Raw genomic sequence first — 23,948 nt, forward strand, 5'->3', positions numbered from 1 at the left:
TGTCATGAATATTGTGACCTCTGTATGCAGCAAATGTGTCATTGCAATCGAGGTGTTTTGATACTGTCATTTCCTGCGTTAGGATATGAAGATCACCTCTGAAGTAAAATAATGACAGCAGCACCCATCATGTATTGCAATCTTTTAGTTCTGTTGAGGAAACTGTTGGGTTGGGATGAAGAATAATTCTTGACAAGCTGTGGTTCAATACTCAGAAATGATTTGCATTTGTGCACTTTAGCTATGCATCTATCTCGACTCTTCACAATTCAGGAATGTGAAAGTGTACTCACGGGGATGATTTTAACTCTCTGCAGGTGGAATGGTTTTGAATGGGTTAAAATCAGGCCTACAAGTTATGTAAAACTATAGCATATAGGAACAGGAATAGGATATACTGCCCCTCAATCATGTTGTGTCATTCAATTAGATCATGGCTCTTCTACATTTCTTCCCCATTTGCTCATATTCCTGATAATCATACCCAAGAAAGCTTTATTTAATTTCTAATAATAAAAGCCCTCTTGTTCTGGATTTCCCACCCAGAGTAAATAGATTATTGTTTTGTCTGCCCCATCAAATCCTTTTATCGTTTTAAGCACCTCAATTAGATTACGCTCACCCCACCCCCTCTCTATAGGAGAGGAAATACTGGCTAAGTTTATGCAAACTGTTCACATAATTTAATCCTTTAAGCCCTGCTATGGTCCTGGAAACTTTACACCACACCCTTACCAAAGCCAATATATCCTTCCAACAGTGTGGTGGCCTGATCTAAATGCAGTTCTCCAGAGTTGGTCAGACCAAGGTGTGGCTGAAGCCTAAATCCTAGGTATTCCAGCATTTCTGGAAAAATCCCAGATTTTAAAAAACGCTTGTGATATCCAACTACAATTTTTTTGCTGTTTATTTTTCATTTCCTATTTTGCACTCACTTTCACTCTTGCATGCATTTAACCAGCCAGGAGTGGAGGATGGAGTACAGTTCAGCACATGTGAATTTCATGGCCAATCCAAAATCAAGTGTGGTGCAATTGAGTCATACAGTTGACAAAACAGTTGACACACATACAAATTTCAAATTTTGGGGACTTTCTATGTCAGTGGGCCTGTTATACCAGAACAATATTGGTAGTTCCATAAATGCTGTGAACCCATGTCATCGTATTTCAAAGGAACTCATCAGTAGCACAAATATCACCAGGGAATCGGTTAAAAAAAAACACACTTCTGCACCAAGTTGCTCTTTCAACTCACACTAATCTGAAAAGAACATAGGAAAGCATAAGATGAGAATTGACCACATTGTCATCTCCACATTCAAAATACCAGAACCCGAAACATCTTTTTATCTAATAGTTTATTCAACATTTATTACAGCGTCTATGTCAAAGTCAATAAATGTTAGCATGGTTTTAGTTGGAGAATAAATAAAGAATTAACTCGCAGTTGCACATCTGTAGATGTTATCAGCCAGTTTCTGCTCAAAGGTGACAGGCTGAAAGTCTCTGATCTACTTTCATCCTTATAGCTTCTGAGGGAGGACCTTTGTTTTTATGACCCAGGGCTTTAGAACACAGGAAGGATGAGTGAAGCCAGGGTTGTTATACCATCACTGACTCATGGGACGAATATGGTACATAAATTGTGTAATCGCAGCCGGCCCCATTCTTTTAATATACCATTTACATGTGCTCATCATTTTCTTTCAAATGGTGCTTTCTTGGAATAAAATTGATAAAGTGCAGGCTAACAGCATTGTTAAAGACATTTTTATAAAGGCCTTTCTTAGAACACTAATTCTTTCTAATGTTTTCTACTCTGTCTTTCGATACTTTCCACAAATCCCAACATTTCAATTACATTTAAAAAAATACTTAATCTTTCCACGAGATGCTGCAATGCATCTACTTTCCAAGTTAGTTTTATTTTGAGTATTGTTCTGCAAGCTGCATTTCCTCATTGATAATAATATAAGCAGTTGTTAAAACATAAACGCTGCAGTGATATTGCAAAAGTCTTTGATCAAAATCCTCTTCTGGTATGTAATCCATCAAGTTTAGTTTTATTACTGTATGGATTAAATGTCTTTCACTGTTTTGAAACCATGAAGGAATCTAGAATTTATGTCCATATTGGTGTGGGAACTAAGTGCCCTTTCATTCTAAGCAGTGATATTATAGGTAATAAGATCTAGCTCAACTCCATGTGATGCATAGAGAATCATGGATACACAGGAATGAGTTACAAAGCACGCACAGTATCGGAGCATTTAGATCATGTCGTAAACCACAAGACCAAAGCTGGAACAATTTATCTGCATCATCTGAAATTCAAAGTTATGCTAATGTATTTAACTTTGTTAGAGTCCTCTTTAAAATATTTAAAAATAGGTTTAAAGTACACATATATTTATGAAAAGTCAGTGCCACTGCAATACCTCTTTGTTTATGACTCTTAATATAAGAAAAAGTAAAATAACTTCTTTATACTTCATCCCTGACTAACATACTTTTTGTGTAGCTTCCAAAGTCAGCCTTATTGAGAGTGTCATGTGAATGCAGTTTTTATGTGTGAAAGGTTAAGATTCTCAATGACTTCCCAGTCTTAGAGCCCCTGGGGTTTGTTGTTGCTGATCTGTTGCCTTCTGGTCTGTGTTTTGAATGAATGCATATTTCAAGCCATTGTGACAAAAATATTACAACGCGTGATACAAAATGGCAAAACTTGATAGAAGTACAATGTACATTTGCTTTTATAAGGAAGCCACTGTTACGTATTTGCTTATCCAGAATGCTACAAAGTTAATACATTATAGAAAATCTCAGTAGTTTCTTTGTGAAAATATTACATGTATTAATATTAAAGCTTTTACATCTAGCTTCTATCCATTAAAAGGGTAAGTCAAAGAGAAAAAAAGTTATTTCCTATCAATTCTTTCTGACCTGATATGCTGCCTCTTCACAACAGTAGGAGTTGCAAATCTCCAATAATTACCCTCTAACTGAGCTTAGAATGTGCTTATATCCCAGGGAATATCTGAGAAATGGTCTTAAAGGAATATGATAGTTTAAACACAATGCCACCTTATCAATAAAATATTAAAGCCATGCTGGAGATTACCTTGGCCGATATCGTAGGAAACTGTATGGCATACTAAAAGACAGCTGACACGTGCCCCTACAGCAATGTAAAAGCTTATAATTAGGGAATAAATAAAACCTGCCTGGAAGATTTTTCCAATGGTTCTTCCCTCCCAACAATGCTGTAAATATTCTTCAGCTGGTACCTCTCCTGGCAACATTGAAAAATTCTCTCCAGCCTGTGAGTCAGAATGCATTGAAACATCAACTCAACCGTTTGTTATTTGATTCCACTATTTAACAATTGTCCAGACCTCTATTTTTGAAACATTACTGGGAACAGTTTTTTCTCCTTTTCTGGCTGCCTTCCATTAACATATAAGGCATATTCTTTAAATTTAGAAAATCAATTGTGATATCAGTGTAAAGTTTCAATTGGGTGAGCAGGAGGGAGCATAACACCACAAAATAGAGTATTTGTCAACTTTGTACATTCTGAATTCAAATGGAAGTTTTTTTTAATTAGTAGGAGAAACAAAATGTGCCCTTTGTGGCTTCAGAGTTGTTGGATATGTCCTGTTTCTTACTTATTGGAAATTTATTTTGCCGTTTCAAATCTGTGTTCTGACTTTTTAAAAATACATTTAGAGTACCCAATTATTTTTTTCCCCAATTAAGGGGCAATTTAGCATGGCCAATCCCATACCCTGCACATCTTTGGGTTGTGGGGGCGAGACACATGCAAACACGGGGAGAATGTGCAAAATCCACACTGACAGTGACCCGGGACCAAACCTGGGTCCTCAACGCCATGAGGCAGCATTGCTAACCACTGCGTCACCATGCCACCTCGTGTTCTGACTTTTAAAAAGTAAATAGTTTGTCCCAGGTACTGGATTAATCCAATTTTGCACTACTGATTGAGTAACAATGCAATTGAGACACATCATTTCATGCAATTCTGTTCTAATTTACATATCGTTTAGCCATATTTTATTCGATAAGGAAGGGAGTCATAAACATTTGAGAATACGTCTATCAAAAGCAAAATGCAATATAGGCTGAATTAGCACTAGTATTTAGAAAGTTACAAATTTTTGAAAACTGCATGTCCCATCTTTTCAATTCTTGGTTGTTTTGTGACTTTTTTAATGTTTAAATTTAGTCTCCAAAAGCATTGATACAATACTACTTAAGTTGTAAACTAAACCACTAAGACAGATAACAGCAAAATGTTGAAGAACCTAATAAATAACATCAATCATGCAATACTGTATAGAAAATCAGAATATTTCTAAAATTTCATGTGAAACTAAGGGTAGTTTATTTTGTTGGATTGCGCAGCTCGCCTGGCAAGTGGCAAATGCCAATTAATGTAATGGAGCAGTATGAATCATCAGACTGAGGAAAAGGAATAAGTAGTTGAACTCAGTGACTAAATTCACTGACCCACTCTGAAAGAGGAACTGGTCAGAAAATCAATGCTATATGTTGCTGTTTAATAAATTTATCCAAAAATGGGAACATTGAATTTCTCCTTCAAGGTAAAAAGGAATTAATCGACAAGAGAGAGCACAGAAGAATTTGGAGGTACTCACAGAAAACTCACTGAAAACATTAGCACAGTGTGTGGCAGTCTTAAAAAAATGGCAAAACAAGATTAAACTACATAGCTGGAGGGTTGAGTTTAAAAGCCAGAGAAAGTGACAATGAATTTGCTCAAAACCATGTCCGTTCACCTTCCAGTATAGAAATCATGTAAAGTTCCGATCATTGCATTAACCGAACATTTTGCGGTGAAGAGAGTAAGCAAAACAAGACTGACACCTTAGGCACCAGAAATATATGGAAAAACTGTGGGAAATGGAGATGTGTACACCAGTTGACTTACTGAGATATTCAACAGACCACAGAGAAATTAAATCTAAAAATCTCTTTGGTGTAATCACACAATCCATATAAAAATAACTGAGAAAAAGATCAGGGAAGCAATGGATAGCGACCTGAAGGATTCCAGAGAAACACAGCATTATAAGAGGGAGCCAACATGGCTTTATAAGTGGGAGATCATGCCTGACAAATCTGTTAAGGGTTTTTTGAGGAGATAACAAACTCTGTGGAAGGGGGAACATAGTGGATGTTGTTTAATCAGCTTGCAGCAAAGCTTCTGATAAAGTGCCACATAGATGACTAGTCCACAAGGACACCCACAGAAAGAAAACTCTCTGGGGATGTTTTTAACCTAACCTGATCAACAAGAAATGGACGGGATTGAATCAACTGTCTTTTTTACATGTTTCCCAGTTTTATTTTCCACCAACTTCAGTGGAAGTATTGAGATTATTATAGGGTGAAAAAAAGCAAGATGAATGTCAAAATATTTAACAGATCTTTGAAGAGAAAATGACCTCAAACCATAAATGAAGTGCAGTTTTGGAAATCAACTGTTCTTTTTTTCCCGCATATTACTTTGACTTGTCAAAGTTTACACTTGACATTAACAGCTTGTAAAGCAATAAAAAAATGAAACTGCCCATATTGGTGATTAATCCAGGGCAATGGAGAATCTTACTCAGAATACTCATGTCAGAAATAGTAAATGAAAGGGTTAATTGCTTTTGACCATCAATGATCCAGCAGTAGCTTGACCCTCTTCTTGATGATGAATGGAGGGTTACTGACCCGCATGTGTTTCGCATTAAGGCCAAGCTTTGCTGTGACATCTTCAAGAGCATTTATCAGGATTCCACTGACAGCATGTTCTGTAAATGACAGAAAGCAAATGTGTAAGGGTCAGAAAGGAGTATGTCATCAGCTCCTGTATAATACATTTCTGAATCTAAAAACTGTCAGTGGAGTTTGAAACAAGAATGTTAATTCGCTGCAAGAAAATATGTATGAGGAAGACCTTATTTAGGTTGAAAATAATGAAATACGGTATAGCTTTTGCTAGCAATTTGATTCTCGAGATGATGCACCACAGTGGCAAAAGATGGATTATTAATCAGTGAATAAAATGTATTTTTTTCATACAGTGCAGTTTTCTGGTTCAAAGGAAAGAGAAATGAAATATAATCGTCCATCAGAAAATTTGATTCACTTAACATGGTCCATGGTTTTCACAGATGGGCTTTGGTATTAAAGGCAGCATTCCTTCACTGACTTTACCAGTACCATGCGCTTTTTGTGAGATATCTAGCTGTGAAATATTTTACTGTTTATTCACATCAAATTACTCTTAACGGCTGCGATTTTAATGATGTCAGGAGCAATTTAATTCAACACTCCCTCACAGAATCTGTGCGGGCATTGCAATACTGTTTCATTTACTTCAAATTAGAACTTGATTTCACAAATTTTATGCTAAGAGCCCTTTGTTTCTCTGTCACTATTAAAATGCTGCTCAGTCTCAACCCTGAATATTGTTAAATTGGCACCACCAGAAATGAATTACGTGAGGATTGTGCATTTTACTTAGATATATCTCTAATCTAAATAGATGTATTTACTTTGGTCTCACCATCTTCAAAGTACTTTTCTACAAATCTAAAACGTACAAAATGTTAGCAATGGAAAACAAAGGAGCATTTACTTAGGATGAAATAGCATAGTGATTCTTTAATTTACATTCCTGTTAGTGTATTACATTCCAATTTTTCTACTACCAGTTGTTTTTAATTTGTTTCTTTGGTGTTGATTCTGATTGTTGATTACTAGTTGCCAATATGAAAAAATAAAATAATCAGGGTGAAATAATCAGGCAAGATGTAAAATGTACCACTAATTCTAAATCACTTGTTTTGCATTCTCACCAAAGACCAATTTCACACCCTGGATCTTCTCAATGATTTCTCGTTACTTTTGAAGAATTCCTTGTTTCATGATATTTTGTGCACATTAAAGTTTATTCCAAGATGCAAACATAATCCTTAGATCATCAAATATTAGATGTTATTTCCAAATCAGCTAAGGCAGATGAAGGGCGTGCATGAGAAATGCCTTGTGTGTTTTCCAAGGTGACAGCCAGGAATTTCCATTAAGTTTAGGAGAGGTCCATTCTTCTCTCATGCCTGCCTATTCAAATCAATGCCATCTTCCTTGCAGAAATCTGAATGTTCCTAGATTTTAAATATAAATGTAAGGGACACTAACTCAGCTTGTAGAAGATGAATGACACGTTTCTAGATTTCCCCTCCTTGTTACGGTAGTAAAAATTGTTAATATCTTTGCCTTCTGATTTTCTAGCTTTTGCTTGTATCTATTGAATGCCACTCGCCTAATAGTAATCCAAGTAGCCAGGTTAACAAATTTATTTTGCTCTGTAATTACACTCCAGGTCACGAGATCCGAGGCATTGAATTTGCCTGAAATTCCTCTCCCTGCTCTTTCGGGGAAAAATGTAATCCAATTTTTTAAACTGGGTTGGTGCCTGTGCTAAATTAACAGGGGAATTTCAGAGATGAGTCATGCATCAGCATCTCACAGCATAGTTTAAAGGCCTTTGATCCCAGATTCTATTTTGCCACTATAACATCTTTATTGCCTGGATTTTAGAAAATATTGTAAAATTTCAATATAGGATTTAAAGACCATGGATTTAAAAATATAAGATTGTTGTGCTTCCTGCTTATCAATGTTCAATGTTAAACAGATCATAATTTACCAAATGAAAATCGTAGCAACATATTTATGCTGCTTTGTTTCAAGATCACTTATTAAAACATAGTTAAAACTAGAAATATGAAATGAAAATCGCTTATTGTCACAAGTAGGCTTCAATTAAGTTACTGTGAAAAGCTCCTAGTCGCCACATTCCGGCACCTGTTCGGGGAGGCTGGTACGGGAAATATTTACCTGGATGATATGTTACTCATACTCCTGGCTTGGGCAGGCTGTTTTTTATGGCCTGCATGACAACGGGCGGGAAGGGAGGGGGTGACCTGCCTGCATCGGGGTAACCCTCAAGATGTCAGTCCCTCCACCTCTTCCTTCCACATTACCTGAACTCCAAGATATTTACTCCCTGCCCTAAAACCCTGCAACGTACCTTTGTGGGGCAGCCATGATCTTCTTCATCATCCTTCTTGCAGGCCTGGCAGCGTGCACTACTTAATTTTGGCACTGCTGGGGCTGCTGGCTAGTCAAATTGACCGGCAGCTCTTAAGGCAAGATTTACTCCCACTGAGAGGCAGTAGTCTCACACTCAACCAATTTAGCCTGCCCCCACCACAGCATGTTATGACTGCAGGGTGAGCTTGTTTTGTTTGTGCTGACTCTCCTTTGGTGTGGGGGTGGTGGTGGTGGAGGGGGGGGGGGGGGGGGGGGGGGGGTAGGGGGGGCGGTGGGGGTTGAGCCTTCCGCAACCAACCCCCTTGTAAAATGTAACCCCTAGTTTCTCATTCCTCAAGCACTGATGTTTACTGCAATGTGGCTGACTACTGTGCAAGTAATTATTTAAATTTACGGGCAAGATAAACCTTATAAAATCTGTGATTGATGCATTCAATCCAGCAAGAACACATTTTTTCATGTTAAAAAGGATCTCGTGAAAAATAGGAAAAATTTACAACATCTTAATTCACTATCTTTACCAGAGGTTTTGGTGAAGAAAATGGAATTTTCAGAGAATAAAATCTTCCAATAATTCTGAATTGATACTTAAGTTATTTGAATAAAGTTAAGATATTCCGCATCTTTTAAAAATTTGATAGTACAGTATTCTTCAAAAATGATTAACACAGCCATGGAGTGTGTCCAAATTATAGTTCTCATTCAAAGCTACAACCATCTCATTATAGTATTGAACTATTACAGTGTCACTTATCATAGGCCTGTTGAATGACACAGATCTGATAGGCACATCATATTTGAGATTAATTTTAACACTTGGTGGAAGTTGTGTAGTTGTTGATTACATTTTCCACGGAGTTGAAGTCATTCAAGGCAGGTTTGTTGATGATGTTCAACATCGACTTTAAATATTGTAAAATGTGTCAGAGTAATTATTGCAGCGTGTGGTGACTTAAAACAAGATAGTTGATTTTATCGCACAGAAGGAGACCATCTGTTCTATCATGTTCTGCCAGTGAACTGCTTAACTAGAGCTCACTACTCCAATTTCATTATCTTATATTTTACTCTATCCTTTTTAAAATGTTAATCAATTATTTTTTTAAAATGGAGTCACAGGGCAGAAGTTTAACTGTCAAGGTGAGATGGGTTTGGGTGCAGGTAAGGGGTTAGAGCGCCAAAGTGTGGCCAATATGGGTCGAACCTGAGTGTGTTACAGGTGAATGGGAAACCCCTGTGGAGCTACGTGATTAACAGGCCTTGACGTTTGTTCCCCAGTTGGAAACATGGAGTCAGGACATTTTCCAGTCCCCAAATCCGACATGTGAAAAAGTGTCCTGGAAGTTGGAATTTTCGGTCTGGGCTAGTGGGGTCCTCTGGGGGTCGGTTCAGGCAACCCCAGAATGAGTGTGGTGACTGGGGAATGAAGGCAGATGTCCTGCCTCTGTGTTCCGGCACTGTATTGAACTTAGAAAAAAAAATCAAAACATTAAACAACCTCACTCCTCAGCCCCACACACACTTCCCATGCCCCATCACTGCAAGCCCATGCTCTCCAAACACCCCATTTCTCTTTTTGGTCCCTAAGTCACCCATATCCCCCTCTTACTCCCAAGGCACTTTATGGTCTCTATGTCAACTTAGTAGCAACTCATTCCACCCTTTGTCCTTATACTTACCAAGCTGACTCGCCCAGCATCCACCATGAGCAGACCTCAGCAGCCATGCTGAGATTAAATTAAATAAATTCGAAGTATCTATTAACTTTATAAAAACGCTTGCATTCTTAAAAACCCATGAACTATATTTACATTCCTTCAACTACATAGTCCTTTAAAGAGAACAAACATTTAATTCAAGTGCATAAGTCCTCATAAAAAACAAGCTTTGCAATTATAATCCCACTTCAAAGAGCCTATAACACTCAGAGATGTCAATCAAACCATGAAACGACAGGTGCCCTACTGTGATAATGGAAGGTTGTGAAATCATTCATGCTTAACTAATCCAGTAATGGTAGACCTGAAGATGTATGTCAATAGACAGAGTGAAACAGCATAAAATATTTTAAAAAGCACTCCAGACATTCTTTTTTGAAAGATTTAAAAGGCAGAAGTTGTAAATACCTTGAGAGCTTGACAGTTGCTTTTGCCATTTGCCTTTAATAGTTCATTTTGACACAATTGACAGTTGACAATGAGCTTGACAGTTAATACACTTTAACACACTTTCATGTCTATTTTTGACAATCCCAAGGGGCACTTTACCTCCCAAAGAGGTACCTGACCTCCCCAAAGGTGTCCCGGGAGCATATCAAAATGGATACCCTATCTCCTCAAAATCGTAAGCCACCCTCTAAAGGATTCCACAGAGTTTAGACATGCCCATACCAGGTCTAATCTGTGCACATGATGTTTCAAACACCTGGGTCACCAAAATTATACATGAGCGGAGGCACTACTGATTTGCAAAACATGCATATGCAATTCCCAACCCAGGCCCATTCCCAGCCCTGTGAAAATGGTAGGTGCCCCGAGCGTGAAGCTTGACACCTGACTCACCTTTTTTGCCCTCCTGAAGTCCTGGATCCTCTGAATGCAGTGTTTCCAGTTTGGAGAAACCATTGGTCATTTCCTTGGTCACTTCCATCCTTGTCTATTTCATTGGACAGGATGGCCTCTTCCTCCCATCCCTGCTTTCAGGGGCAGGACTTGTGGATTTCAGCCTCTTCCACATTTTCACAATGATGAAAAGGTTCTTCGTTGTTGTGAACATCCAAACCAGTCAACTCCTTGGGATTTAACCCAGCATTCTGCTCTTAACAAACAGCACTCAGGTTTCCAGAGTTGTGTCAGGGCCATGAAGTGAAATTGATTGTCAGGGAAGCCTTAAGACAGTGAAACTGACTAGCTGCAGCCATGCCTCGGTGAGCGGCTACTGCACACTACACTCCTCCTCAGGAGGTTCTCTCAGTACTTGACAGGTGATTTCCAATTTCTTGAATGTCAGTTCACCCATCTTGGACTTTGTTTACCTATATCTTCACTTCCCTGTTGTCAGCCTTCACTGTGGCATGGGAACAACATATGCAGCCACATGTTGTTTCACTTGTTTCACAGTGCATTGGCGATGGGCACTGAGATGCGGCTGTAAGGAGGCAAAATCCTCAACACAGGATCTAAAGGCAGAGGAACATCCCGTTCAACACATATGAGCTCAGGCTCTCACAGCAGATCATTCCTCCAGCATTTGGAACAAGACGTCCTTCATACTGGAGTGGATTGTCATGCACTGTCAGGATGGCCATTACTGTAGGCTCTCACCCTCCCATTCCTAGTCTCTGCTATTGGGTGCAAGGGGTGTTCCACATGACTTGGGAGAACGACAGCATTTGTGGAATGTGAGAGTAAGGCATGAGTATGAAATAGCACAAATCTGGGGTAAATGTGACTGTTGGCAGCACAAATGGGGATGTAACAAGGTACCTGGGAACACAGGAATTAGTGGAGCTGCAAGATATGATGGTTTGAGAGGTGCTGTGCAGTTGAATGCTGGGAAAGTCAGAGTGTGGAGCATGATAACTTACTCACTTTTAATGCCATCCTGAAGTCCTGGATCCTCTGAATGCAGTGTCTCCAGTTTGGAGAAACCGTTGATCATTTCCTTGATCACGTCCATCCTTGTCTATTGAAGGGGTTGGTTTAGCACAACGCGCTAAATAGCTGGCTTGCAATGCAGACAATGCCAGCAGCCCAGGTTCAATTCCCATACCGGCCTCCCCAAAAAGGCGCCGGAATGTGGTGGCTAGGGGCTTTTCACAGTAACTTCACTGAAGCCTACTTGTGACAATAAGTGATTATTATTATTTTTATTATCTCATTTGACAGGATGGTCTCTCCCTCCCATCCCTGGAAAACAGGTTGGAGGCTCTGGAGCAGATTCCCAAGCCTCGTTTCCATTGTGGTGGCTGCTGAAACCTCAGGAGCCAATGTACATGAGTGATCCATTCTGACACTTGCACTTCAGTAGTGCCTTTAACTATACAAATTCCATTGGCAGATTTGGCATGTCATCCTGCCTGCCCTCTCTGATTGGCGGGGTAACCCAGAAGTGGGATGCTAAGGCTGTGGCTGTGGTTCGAGGCATGGCAGAGCAGACTGACAGAACAAACAGGTTTGCAGCTACTGCTGCCCTCCCCTCTGTGTCTGTGCCTGCTTAAAAAGAAAATTGGCATATTGTCTCTGGTTAATAGCCTCATTTGATAAAACGTTTCATGTTCTATTAAGTGTCTTTGTGAAAATAAAACTTTATCCCTTCATTCACTATTCTATACCTACTTGTTACTAATTCATCAGCTAGTTAAAACAATGAGTCTCCTTTGTCACACTTTCGCTGGATGTCAGCCTTTATTGTGTGGTTAAATATTGCCGAGGAAGAATGGGTTCCATACCATTTACAGAATCTATCCCATTTTCACTCTGTGTAAATTATCTGCTGCATTACATAGATCTAGATTCAGAACTTCATTTTTCTTTATTGAACACATAATATGCTATTCAGGTAACAACCTGGATGAATTCCAAGAGCACCTCCTTATTTTGGTCTGAACATTTTTCTTATCCCAGACTATCTCAGGATAACTAAAATCTAATTTATCAAAATGTTCATATCTGTTTTACTTATTTATCAATACAACACATTAAACAATCAGGTAATTTGTTAGCATATTAAATAGATACAGTGAGCACATTCTCCCCATGTTTGCGTGGGTCTCACCCCCACAACCCAAAGATGTGCAGGGTAGGTCGATTGGCCATGTTAAATTGCCCCTTAATCGGGAAAAAAAAAGAATTGGGCACTTGAAATTAATTGATATGGTGTAATATGGAATACAAAAGGATTGACTAGAGAACTATTCAAAGTAAAAATGTATTTTGCAACCAAATTATGCAAAAAAACCCCACAAAATAAAATCCAGCACATCATAAACTTTTTTGATAATATTATTGAGTGTAATCATTATTTTTCAAGTAATAGCCAGCGATTACAATGCATAATAGTGTTTTGTTTTATTTATGTAATTCTGTCTAATTTGGAATTGGAATAAATGCCTATATTGATCTAAATTTCACCCAAACAATTTACCTCTTTAACTTTTCTTGACGTAGAATTAACACAATTTTTTAAATGTAGATGTATTTTGACTTATTCCAAACAGATACGCATTCAAGTTATGTAACGGCCATAATGGATATATTAAAAATGTAAAATGATACAATGGTAAAAAAAACTTTTCCTATGTTGTATAGTCATAGTTCATTGTAATGTTTTTTCATATGAAAATATTATGAAGGTTGATGATTGAGACCATATGAGCAGAAGAGAGCAAAATATTTAAACGCCACTGATAAGAAAATGAAAAGAACTTCAATTTACCAGTAACTCATTTGGGTGTACCAATGCACCATCAGATATGTACACTGTACCTTTAAAGTTACAAAATGTTACAGAGAGATTTCATTTCATTCCTCAAATTTGCATATAACTCAAGTCCTTAGAAGTTCTGTTACACACTGAAGACAAAATAATGTGGTATCAGGTACCTCTTAAAAAAACACATAAACCTTCTAGGTGACAAAAGCACTGTTTCACAGAATTGCAAAGACGTTTATGACATGTGAGACTATAATAAATGCACCTAAGGTGCTGTTAACATCAAAGTATTTTATTGCTGTACTGTACCAGGAATGATCAGAATGATACCTGGGGTTTGGTGAGTGTTGATTCTTGTTGGTCAACTGCACTTTAAGGTTACACATTTAGACTAGGATTGTTTAAGTTTAATATGCTGATCTCTGTCTGATTTATATAATTTAAGTGTGGATTTGTTTTCTGGTTATTGTCCTAGCCAGTAGCAGCTGGAATAAGTTTGCATAGATGATCAATTTTGTGAACCATGACGACAAATATTACAGTTCATGCACTGGGAGCAGCTTGTGATGTTTTCAAGTTTATGTACTTATTTACTTTAAGCCAGCTGTAGGACCAGTTGAAAATATTGGCCAAGAAAAGAGAAATTGTATACTTCTTCTTTGGTGTTGTCAGTCCCCATACAGTTCTGGGTCAACTGTAAATTAGGAAGAATTTATAATGCTTATTTGAAGAGTTCTATAGTTCAGTTTTTAGGTGTTTCCCCTTGTTATAATGGAGGTTTGAATATAATTAAGTCAAATGATTAAATTTAATACTCATATCCTTTCAGCTTTTACTACTTTACCTTCCAGCAATCAGCACAGATGCAGCATTAAGGCTTATCCAGTGGAACTTGCTTAAAGTGAACTCGATATAGTGAATTTCCATTTAGAGTGAAACAATTCCAGTCTCCCAATTCACTTATCATTTAAATGAATTTGGAAATACAGCTCTTATTATAATGAAGTGACTACCTACCATGGTGGAGCTAATCCTCCACTGTTAGCCCATAAAGTGGAGTTGATGTATCTCACAGATCAATGAAAACTAGTGCCTTGAATCTTAAAGCATGTAATCTGTGCTCTCACTGAATCTTATACTATAGGTTGAAGATATACTGTCGCAAGCAATCTACAATTTGTTGCATTTTGAACAGTAATGTGTTCAGGGAGATAAAGTTATTTTGTGCAGTTCTACTGTTGCGGAGTAGAGGAAATGCCTTGAATGCATAGACACATATGCACAAATTGTTAGCTACTGACTTCTGGCTACCGGTAAGACTTCCAAGTGATTACAAAAAGTTGACAAGTTAGTGAATCTTAGGAAAGGAATTATGATAGGAAGGCATTGAAGATCTTTTAAAAGCATGCTGTGATGCAGGATCATCTTTTACAAGCATTGTTGCATATACTAAACATGACTAGAACTCTAGATTGCTGGAACAATGCTGCAAATCAGCTGTGATTCAAGTCCAAAGTATATTTACGGTAATTATTACACATTTAAAAACATTTTGACTCCATTTCAGCCACCGGAAATGCTTTCACGGTTATATATATGTGCTACAAATGCAGTCAATTTCAGGTTAAGTTTTGATTATCCCAAGTTGACATACTTGATTCTGAGTTGTCACAGGTCACCATCCCAGAAATTACCCAGTGAGTGCTGACTCTGCCAGAATTGGTAGGTCAGTGGGAGAGCACCTAATTAACTTTGGGCTAGCAGGCAGGAGAAACAGAAACTCCCATTTTCTTGCCTTCCCTCTGCTTTGCAAGAGTCCACATATGGGGACAGAGGGTTTCCAAAAATCTACAGGGAAGGCTGCGGCCTAGAGTTTCCAAGCTCTGGCACATTTTGTGGGCCTACTTGCTGAACCCGAGCTAAAATTATGAGAGGGTTCACCAGAAGACCTGTTTGTTGTGGGGGCCAATTTTCTTTATTGCTGTACTTTAGAACAGTTGTGGAGTCAACAAGGCGGCCATAATTAGACTGAGCTCTGACTGCTCAAGCAATTTTTACTTGTTGAGACGAGCCAACCAGGTAGTTGCTCTCTGGAATATAGACAGGGGGCTGTGATCGCATTATCTTTTTTTATTAGCACACAATCGCATTATCTTTTTTTATTAGCACATTTAAATTCTGGACAAGGTACAGTTGCCAAAGTTGCAGCACAAAGGTATAGTTTTGGTCAATCACAAACTGAGATGTTAACTGCAACTGAACATGAATTTGTTGCTGACTTCAGTTTAAGCAATGCTCAGTCACTTCCTGATATGAAATGAAGTATAGATTTGCTGTATAGATTCATGTGAACAAGAGTTCCTTGGAACAAGAATCCTAGCCTTTCTCTAGAAGATACATTTAACATGACATAACTAGTAAACTAAGACCTAGCTTTTGCAAAAGCGTTTCAACTGATTCCGACAGCATTTCCCCTGCACACAAGTTATGGCACTTACAGAAAGAAAACATTGTTTCTCCTAATGCTTTCTTGTACAGAGCTCACATTTCTCTTGTAGTCACAGTTAAACAATAATGAACAGACTCAAATATCAAATTCTAAAAAAGGCAAATCACAAGCTATTTTTTGCCAGAAATGCAAACTCCTTTTCAAATGGAATGTGCACTGAGGGTGTGTTTGCCTTTTTAATTATGTACCAAAGATCGATGCAATTCATCTCGTATCATAATAAAGGCACCTACCTCATCCTTTTCTCATTAATATGATTTAATAAGTAGATAATACGTTTCCAGGATTTCATTCAGAATGTCGTACAAGCAGATCATAAAATTATTCATGTTTTAAAAACGATCTGGGGTTAAATTGGCACAAATTGAAAACCAATACAGTCTTTCAACTATTCACAAGGTTTGAGTTTCTTTCCCATTCACTATAAATTTCATCATGAATTTATGAATTCATATCAGTGCTTAATACCAAGTTAAATGAGTTTTTACCGTCTTAACTTTGTTCCCAGTGGACATTAGTCTATGGAATAAAATGGTGCTTTCTTAGTAATCTCATCTGAGAGAGGCCAGAGGTTGAAAATGTTGGAAAGGTTCTTTTTCAGAGAGAAGCAGTAATGACTGCACCGTTGATTGAATGCCAACATACATACTTAGTTATTTTGTCTGTACCCTGCCTCATAAAGCTTTTGCAAAATTCAAAACTGAAAATCGTCAGTTCTCCAGGAAATTCAACTTTTACTCTCGGGCATACGAGAATCATCTCTTTACGGGTGGAAACACCCTGGTTCCGCAGGCAAGGGCTGGATGCTCTAGACTAGTCCTGTGACTAGTCCTGCTTTCATTCAGTACTTGCGGTATGATTTTCTACAGACTAGTTCTGCCCTTCCTGTAACTCCATGCTTTAAGTGAGAAGGTCACATTGAAATACCTTAACTGACACACTGTGCCTCGAGGCTACTTTCTTTCTCTTGTTCTCAAAGAACCATGCAGAAATTACTAAAATCTAATTATTTTGCTGTTAATCAACTGCAGGTTGATTCCTGGAGCATTCTTATCAGCAGTACACCACTCAGGGCAGACAACATTACTCAATAGACATGTAGGGGTTTATCACAAATTGTTCCAAAATAATTGATTTTTCTGAATTCCTATGCTAAAATATTATTGGAAATCAATGTAAACAGTTAATGGACTCCATAGTCAACATGCATTTGAAATAGCTATTATTGGTGGATGGTAAACTTGTGATAATATGGTACTGGCACAACCACTATCGTAATACACACAAAAGGTACATTTAATCTTATCAAACATTTATAATCAGATCGTATAAGATTCTGCATGAAATCGTGGAAATTAATTTAAAAAATGACCCGAGTTATGTTTTCAGGAAAAAAAAAGTCTTCTGACAAAATTCAGCGAATGAAGTTTCCAAACTTATTCAACAAAAGCCAAACATAAAAGATGCTACTCGTTTCTGGAAATTTTCAATCATTTTCCACCTACCCTCAAACTATATTCTCCTGCTGTAAGTTCTGACTCTAATTAACTGTAGTTCCTCAGGAAATAGTCACTCTTCAGAACCTTGTCCGAAATGTCACTCTGTACATGTGAGTCTAGGCTATGAATGTTAACAGGTTATTCAACTTTTGGTAGCCTTAGAGCTGAATTTCACCTTGTGTACACCTATAGACACACATTTTCCAAGTGACATTCATGCAACACAAGGATCAGGCAATAACGATCTCTCACTAGAGATAGCCTCAACTCATCTTGATTTTCAATGTCACTACCATCACCTAATGCCCCAACCGAGGATCACCATTGACTAGAAACTTAACTAGATCTCCCAACATCAATTCTGTGCCTCCAAGAACAAGTCAGTGATTGGGAATTCTGTAGCAAGTGACTAACCTTCTGACTCTTCAAATCTTTCCAACATCAAAAAGACACAAGTCAAGAATCTGATGGAATACTCTTTAATTGCCTGGTTGACTGCAGCCCCAACAATACTCAAGAATCTCAATGCCATCCAGGATAAAGCAAGCCATTTGATCGGTAACCCAGCCATCACCTTAAACATTCTCTGGCTCCAGCACTGTTGGATCATGGCCTGGATTTTCTGAACACCCCGCAGTGGCGGGACCCGTGCAGGGGATGGGGTGGACCAACCAAATGTCCATTGACTTTCGGCAGAATCTGAAGATCCTGACTGTGGGCTAGGCTGGAAAATCCTGGATCTTGTCTGCATGGTGCACCATCTACGAATCATACTGCAGCAATTCGCCAAGGCTCCATTGACAACAGCTCCTTTACCTCTGAGAAGGTCAAGAACAGGTGCCTCGAAACATTCCCACTTTCAAGTTCCCCTTCAAGTCATGGGCCATCATGGCTTTGAAATATATTACTATTCGTTCATCGTCGCTGTATCAAAATCCTGGAGGTCCATATTTACATGCCAATGGGAGCAGGTTCACTGGCGATGGCAGTTTTAAGATAGCAGCTCACCATCACCTCCTTGAGGACAATTAGGGATTGCAAATAAATGCTGACCTTTCGAACTTCCCCTACATCCTATAAATGAATATACAAAAGGACCAATAAATAATGACAGGGTCAAGGTACTTCCTTCTGACCATTCCTGCTCTCAGTGGCACAGTGGACATTTAAAGTGCACAGCTTCCCTGCTGAGATCAGTTAACAAAACAAACACCAATGATCAAATCTGCAATCTTGCCGATCCATAGAGCTGATCTATCCTGAGGGGCGCATTTACCAATTGAGCCAGAAAGGGTGCCAATACATCAACTGCTAAAAATATTAAAAATTAAGAGTACAAAATCAGCTTTGGGGAGATTCATCACACCTTATGAGTAAAATCCTCATTCAGGCATTGAATTTCAACATATAAGCCACCTTCCATTGACTGATAATTAGGTATCTCGACTCCAAACGTGTCACTTAAATATACAATCCTCTTCTGAGCATCAAAGTTTCCCATTTTATCCCATTTTAATCGTCGACAAACTAAATATTGTCATAATATACACCAGTATATTATGGTGCAGACACACACTGATGGACATGCAGTGGGACCAATCAACATACACAACACCGCAGCCAATCACCAGTGAGAGCACACGCACTATAAAGACAGAGGACATCAGAGTTCCCGCTCATTCGAGTAGCAGCTAGCTAGGAGCACAGAGCTCACAACCTGCAACACAGACATTCACCATGTGCTGAGTGCATCAACTGGTTAGGACAAGGCAGAGGTCTTTAGTTAAAGTTGGTATCGTATTTACCCATAGTTCAAGTATGTTTAAATAGTTAACCTTTTAATAAAATAGTGTTGCACTACTTCAAGTGTTGGTGACCTGTATGTGATCCAGAACACCCAACACATCATGATACCAGGCGTGGTTGCTTACTAGCACTTCTTAGACTTACCTGCAAGTGATCTGCCTTCCGCCAGCATTCCGTCATTCTGCAACATGGACAACATCAGCCCACCGCCGCCGCTCCGCATCGCCGGCAACCTCGGGGCCAACTGGAAGATTTTCAAACAGCGCTTCCAGCTCTACCTCGAAGCCACGGACAGGGAGGGCGCCTCGGACACCAGAACAATTGCTCTTCTCCTCTTCACGGCCGGGGACCATGCCATCCATATTTTCAACTCTCTCACCTTTGCAGATGATGAAGACAAGACGAAGTTCAAGACAGTTCTCCTCAAATTTGACACTTACTGCAGCGTAGAGGTGAATGAAAGTTCCGAATGTTATGTGTTCCAGCAGCGTTTGCAGGGTAAGGACGAACCTTTCCAATCCTTTTTAACGCACCTCCGCAACCTTGCGCAATCTTGCAGCTACGGGCCCACCTCCGACTCCATGATACGCGACCAGATCGTTTTCGGTGTTCAGTCGGACCCCCTACGTCAGCAGCTCCTCAAAGTAAAGCAACTCACCCTAGCGACCGCAATCGAGACCTGTGTCCTACATGAAAATGCCACCAGTCGGTACTCCCATATACAAGCCCCATGAGGCGGAACGGGTCCAAGTGATTGAACACCTCCAGGGCCTCAGCCTGGATGAGGGCGGCCATTTCGCGCGCTTGTACAAACCAAACGAGGGGACGGCGACATGGAGGAACGCAATGCGCAGGTGCGCATCACGCAGGACTGCACCACGCAGGACCGCATCGCGCATGCGCGGTGGCGCAGCGAACGCGCTGACGTCACGACGTGCGGCAACTGTGGCTCCGCCCATTTAAAGCGGCAATGCCCCGCAAAATCTCGACAATGCCTATGATGTGGAAGACTTGGCCACTATGCTGCCTGCTGTCGAGCAGCTCAGCCTTCCAATTTATATCGCTTCAGCCAGCCTCGCAGGAATGTTCGGGCAATTCAACCCACGGTCACCGAGTCCAATTCCGACCTCCCACGCAGCAGTGACACCGAGGACCCGAAGGCACCTTTTCGAGTCGGTGTCGTAACAAAAAACAGGCTGTCTCCGAAGCAAAGACACCAGCCGCTGTCGGTATACAGCATCGATCCAGACGATGAGTGGTGTGCCACCCTGACGGTCAACCGGTCCCAAATATGATTCCGCCTGGACACTGGTGCCTCCGCCAATCTTATGGCGTGGTCTGCTTTCCAAAGCCTTCGTGTCAAACCAACTATTCTCCCATCGGCCTGCCAGCTATTGGACTACAATGGCAACATCATTCCTGCTACCGGCTCATGCCAACTCGAAGTAACGCACAAGTCACAAAAAGTCATCCTTCCTTTTGAGATCGTGGGCTCCTCGAAGGACTCTCTGCTTGGCGCACAGGCGTGCAAATTGCTAAACCTCGTTCAAAGAGTTCACTCTCTCTCTCCTGATGACACGTCTGCCTTCCAGGATGCTGACTTCAGGGCGCAACACAACGCCATCATCGACCAGCACCGCGACGTCTTCGAAGGCATGGGCACGGTCCCATATACGTACAAGATCATACTCAAACAGAACGCCACGCCTGTGGTGCATGCACCTCGCAGAGTCACAGCACCCCCTCAAGGACCGCCTCAAGCAGCAGTTGCAGGACCTCCTAGACCAAGGAGTGATCTCCAGAGTTACGGAACCAACCGACTGGGTCAGTTCCATGGTGTACGTAAAGAAGCCTTCCGGCGAGCTCAGAATCTACATTGATCCAAAGGATCTGAATCGCAACATAATGAGGGAGTATTACCTAATCCCCAAGCGTGAAGAGATCACATGCGAGATGGCTCGGGCCAAGTTCTTCACCAAACTTGACGCCTCGAAAGGATTCTGGCAAATTCAACTAGACAGATCCCGCAGGAAACTGTGTACCTTTCACACCCCTTTTGGCAGATATTGTTACAACAGGATGCCGTTTGGGATCATATCGGCATCAGAAGTATTCCACAGGATCATGGAACAAATGATGAAAGGCATTGAAGGTGTTCGCATCTATGTTGACGACATAATCACTTGGTCCACCCCGCAGGAGCATATCAGTCGCCTCCAGCGCGTGTACAAACGCATACGGGAGCAGGGCCTACGCCTCAACAGAGCCAAATGCTCCTTCGGCCAGACGGAACTCAAGTTCCTAGGGGACCACATCTCCCAGTTGGGTGTGCGGCCGGAGGTGGACAAGGTGGCTGCCATCACAGCCATGAAACAGCCAGAGGACAAGAAGGCGGTCTTCCGATTTCTGGGTGTGGTCAAATTCCTAGGGAAGTTCATCCCTAACTTCGCCTCTCATACCACGGCTCTCAGGAACCTGGTCAGGAAGACAACAGACTTCCAATGGCTTCCTGCCCACGAGCGCGAACGGAGAGAACTTAAAACCAAACTTAACACGGCCCCGGTATTGGCCTTTTTTGATCCAGCGAAAGAGACAATAATTTTGACCGATGCCAGCTAATCTGGCATTGGGGCAGTGCTCCTGCAACACGATGAGGCCTCATCATGGGCCCCCGTTGCATATGCGTCACGCGCCATGACCCCCACGGTACAGCGCTACGCGCAGATAGAGAAGGAGTGCCTGGGCCTGTTACCGGTGTCGCCAAATTTCATGATTATGTGTACGGCCTTCCCCAATTCACCATCGAGACCAACCATTGCCCGCTGGTCAATATAATACAAAAAGACTTGAACGACCTGACGCCTCGCCTTCAGCGCATTCTGCTCAAACTCCGGCGATACGACTTTCAGCTCGTATACACCCCGGGCAAAGACCTGATCATAGCCGACGCTCTGTCCAGGGCAGTCAACACGCCATGTGACCCAGCGGGATTCATCTGCCAGGTTGACGCCCATGTGGCCTTCGTGGCCTCCAATCTACCGGCCACGGATGAACGCTTCGTCCAAATTTGCCGCGAGACTGCGGCTGACCCCCTGCTACAGCGTGTCATGCGCCACCTAACAGACGGGTGGCTCAAGGGCCAATGCCCGCAGTTCTACAATATCAGAGACGATCTGGCGATAGTCGATGGTGTCCTCCCGAAGCTGGACCGCATTGTTATCCCGCACAGCATGCGCCAGCCCGTCTTGGAACAGCTACACGAGGGCCATCTTGGCGTGGAAAAGTGCCGCCGACGGGCCCGAGAGGCAGTGTACTGGCCCGGCATCAATGACGACATCGCCAACACAGTGCTCAACTGCCCCACCTGTCAGCGGTTCCAGCCGGCCCAAGCACGTGAGACCCTACAGCCCCATGAATTGGTCACGTCCCCTTGGTCCAAGGTCGGCATCGACCTGTTCCACGCACTGGGCAGGGACTATGTTCTGATTGTAGACTATTTTTCAAACTACCCGGAGGTGGTACGTTTGCATGACATCACATCGTCTGCAGTCATCCGTGCCTGTAAGGACACCTTTGCTCGTCACGGCATCCCACTCACTGTGATGTCGGACAATGGCCCCTGTTTCGCAAGCCAGGAATGGTCCAACTTTGCCAGCAGGTACAACTTTGTGCATGTGACATCCAGTCCCCTGTACCCCCAATCCAATGGCAAAGCGGAGGAGGGTGTCCACATAGTCAAACGGCTCCTCTGCAAGGCTGCCGCTGCGGGATCCGACTTCGACCTCGCCCTGCTGGGCTATCGCTTGGCCCCACTGTCCAATCGCCTGTCGCCAGCCCAGCTGCTCATGGGTCGCACCCTGAGGACGACGGTGCCGTCCATTCACGTCCCAGACCTCGATCACGTTCCGGTCCTGCAATGAATGCAACTGTCTCGTGCACATCACAAGGCGGCTCATGACACCCGTGCAGCTGATCCCCCTGCTTTGGCTCCAGATGACAATGTCCACATCCATCTTCCAGATGGTGGCTGGTCTGCAACTGCTGTGGTTCTTCGGCAGGTGGCTCCCCGCTCGTTCCTGGTTCGTCTACCGGATGGTTACATTCTGCGCCGTAATCATCGTGCCCTTCGTCTTGTTCCGCGCTCACTACGTGATCCTCCGCCACTGCCACGCCATCCTGTTGTCCCTGACCTGGACTATGCGGAGATTCCGGTTACTCTGCATCCTCCTCACTCTGATGCTCCTCAGCTGATGGCTCCTGACCCACAACCAGAATTCGTCGCCCTCCTCAGAGACTTGGGGCGGGATTCTCCGCAATCGGTGCGATGTCTGCCGACCGGCGCCAAAAACGGCACGAATCAGTCCAGCATCGCGCCATCCCAAAGGTGCAGAATCCTCCACATCTTGAGGGGCCGAGCCCTAACCTTGAGGGGCTAGGCCCGCGCCGGACTGATTTCCGCCCCGCCAGCTGGCGGGAAAGGCCTTTGGTGCCCCGCCAGCTGGCGCGAAACTGACTTTGCCGTGCGGCGCATGCGCGGGAGCATCAGCG

At 41.7% G+C, this 23,948-nt stretch overlaps 1 protein-coding gene across 5 annotated transcripts in view; it reads left to right on the forward strand.

The window, feature by feature from the left end:
• pax3b (paired box 3b) overlaps positions 1 to 23,948 on the forward strand; it is a 215,663-nt gene that overhangs the window by 98,352 nt on the left and 93,363 nt on the right. The gene's annotated exons all lie outside the window — the stretch shown is intronic.

This window comes from Scyliorhinus torazame, chromosome 14 (assembly GCF_047496885.1).
Source record: "Scyliorhinus torazame isolate Kashiwa2021f chromosome 14, sScyTor2.1, whole genome shotgun sequence".
Lineage (NCBI taxonomy): Eukaryota > Metazoa > Chordata > Chondrichthyes > Carcharhiniformes > Scyliorhinidae > Scyliorhinus > Scyliorhinus torazame.